The sequence below is a fragment of the Alligator mississippiensis genome, chromosome 12 (assembly GCF_030867095.1).
Source record: "Alligator mississippiensis isolate rAllMis1 chromosome 12, rAllMis1, whole genome shotgun sequence".
Classification (NCBI taxonomy): Eukaryota; Metazoa; Chordata; order Crocodylia; family Alligatoridae; genus Alligator; species Alligator mississippiensis.
The window spans coordinates 19,833,563-19,836,814 of record NC_081835.1 but is presented as its reverse complement, the minus strand read 5'-3'; positions in this window follow the sequence as shown (position 1 = coordinate 19,836,814).

The window sequence follows — 3,252 nt, the reverse complement described above, 5'->3', positions numbered from 1 at the left end:
TCCGGTCACGGGACCCGCCCGGCGACGCGTAACGTCAGCGCGCAAGGGAGAGGCCGCGTCGGGACCGCATCACGTGACCCCCCGCCGGCCATCTTGGGCCCGAGCATGGGCCTGGTGGGTGGGGTTTGTGTGTCACGTGGGGCGGGACGGGGTATCGTAGCAATGCAGGTTTGTGCCCGTGTTGACGCTCGTAATCCGGATTAAAACTGTAACTCCCGTGGCCGCCTGCAGCTGGCTGCTGGGACCGGGGAAGGCTTGTCCAGACAGGCTGGGACAATGGTTCACACGCACATTTAGCCCTGACTGGCCCCGGGGCCACGTGTTAATTGATATCCCTCACAGGGACTTCAAGAGGGGCAGGGGGGTTGTCCCGCAGCAGGACCCCGCCCGAGTGGCCTTGTCCCAGGACAGTCAGCCTGGCCGCACCTGCTGGTGGGGACAGCCCTTCGTGTCCCTGGCGCAGGCCCCTGGACGCGCCGGCTGCGTGACCGGCAGGGACAGGAACAAATCCCGCGGCAGGAGGACTGGGAAAAGCACGCGTCTGGCGCTCTGCGAGGCCCCGCGTGCATCCTAATGTCATTAAGTGAAATCAGTCATAATCTGCTGCTTGCTTTATTTCTTGCTCTGCTTCCTCTCTGCTCAAGCCGAGCTTTGTGACCAATTGCCCCTGTATCGGGTTTTGCTGCTGCTCAGCTCCACGGCCTCTTCTGCGAGGGACCCTGGCTGCTAAAAAGCAGGGTCGCCACCGTCCAGGAGTCTCCAGGGTTTAGACGTAAATCTCCAGGAGACTGCTGAGGGGCACCGGAGGGATAAACGATAGGGCATTCATTAAAAGAAATATCAAATGTTGAATTTGATTTATACGGTAGTCCGGTGAGTTTTTAAAGCATAACAGCAACGTGCTTTTGCCTTCCTGATGTAAAGTCTAAGCGCCGTAACGTGTGACTGGTACACACAAGCATGTGGCACATTTGAATTGTGTGCTGGCATTTTGGTAACCTGGAATAGATTCAGAGTTGGCAACCTTCCTAAAAACCCTTGTGACTCTACGCACCTCTGCAGGCGTGCAGTCCCCCCCTTAAATCTCATGCTTTAGTCTATAATCCTCCTTCCCTCAGACATGCACAAGCAAATTAGAGCAGGGGGTAAAATGTGGGCCAAATGTGGAGCTCCCAACTGGTTGAGAAATTTGGCAGCAGGGGAGCAGTGGCCATTAATATGGTCCCTGCTGCCAAATTCTCTGACCCCCCCAGCCCATCACACAACACAGCCAGATCAGGGCTGGGACACGCTCCCTTCCCCTGCACGGCTGGATCAGGGCCAGGCTGGGCTGTCCCCACCACCCCGCTTTCCCTCTCCATGCAGCCACGGCTGTACTTGCCCTGGGCGTTGGATTGTGACCACCAGCCAGATCCAACCCGTGGACAGACCAGGCACTGCTCATCTGGCCCACTAGGGAAAAAGGCGGATCACCACTGAATTAGGATAAATCCTTGAACAGAACTTCTAGGACAAGATAGCTGTAAAATGTCAGTGTTGATTCACTTGCTTCTCATAACGTCTGGACCCTCCTCAGTTATAAAGGCTTATACGTATACGGTTGGATCCTGCAAATACGTGCTCAATTTTAAACTTTAGCATTCCCAAATCAGTGGGATTTCTTATATTTGAAGTTCAGTATGTGCATAAGTGGTTGCAGGATAAGGGTTGGGCCTTAGTGAAGAGGCCTTTTCTCTGGACTAGCCATTAAGCTATTTGATAAACCAATGATTATATAAATGTTAAAGATTTATTTGGGAAGAAATTAAAACGGTACCTACTACTTGACTACTAATGCTACTATTCTACATAGCTTGTAAAAAAATCAGTGACCCATCGCTATTTTATATTTGATTTATATTTTCCTAGCACCCAGGTACCCCAATCATAGACCAACAATTTGCCATTCTTGAGATTTCTAAGGAAAGAAACAGAAATAAACACAATTTCTTGCCAGTCTTCTAGCATAACAATCAATAAACAAAGATTGATTCAAAGCTGAACTAATTTTTATTCTACAAGGCTGGTTTGTAAGTGCTACATTGAGCATAGCAGTCTGGTAACAAGAGAGTTTGTTACGTAAAAGATTTGCTTATAAATTAAAAATGGTGAGCTGCAAAACGTGTCTAGGTGCACTTGTTAAGCAATGATTAATATAAGAACAAGCAGAAGAGCTGCAATGGGATTGTGTAAGCTCACTGACACCCATATGTGTAAGAAACAGTAACTGTCCTGTATATCCTGCCATGCATACTGGTAGAAGACTCATTGCATTATTCAGCGTGTACTTTCATATGTTATAGTATTTATCTTAATCACATGATCAGTTAGCTAACCTGTGGATCAGGGAAAGGAAAAACTAAAAGGACCCAGGCAAATTAAGTAAAAGATAATTTTAGCAAAGTTCTTTAGAGGCATGGTGAAAAAGTAAAACCCTATATATTATTTTTAATTCAGACTTGAATTCTTGTATCTGCAAGAGGTGAAAAAGCTTATGATTAAGAATAAAAGAATAAACTTAGGAATCAAGACACTGGTTTTTCTCTACCTATTGAGACCTGCTGATAGAAGAGCAGTGCAGTATTATGTTACAAATAAACTATTATCATCGTTATAATCTGTTGGGATTTGCAACCCTGTCAAAAAAAATATCCATCACAGAATCCACTGCATCTTGGCTGTATTGCTGCAAAGGGAACCAAATGAAAATGGCTTATGTGAGAGTCAGGTCTTCAGACCTGGTACAATATCATTGCAATCAATGAGAGATTTAATATCGCCTGCATGAGGTACTGAATGGGACACTTAGAGCAGAGGATTCAAAGTCAAGAGAGGTTATATCCCTGACTTACATGACACCGAATAAGCCATTTACCTATTCTATGCCTCAGCCTCCCCATCTGTAGGATGCTGCTCGTGATATGACCCTGCTTGCAATAGGGTTCTGATGTTTATTAATGGTTACTAAGCACACTGAGATCATTAAACGGGAAGGACAGGGTGGTAATTAGGGTAATGGACTATTGAACAGAAGAATAAAGACTTAGTGAAAAGGTCTAGGACAGAAATCACAAAGGAGAACCATATCTCTAGACATGGTGCTACCAAAATCCACCCCATGGAGCCTATTTTGCCATGGGTTTCAGGCGTGGAGTGACTATAGCAGTTGCTCTATTGGTGTATTCCCCTGAGAAAAGGCTGTAACATGTTGGA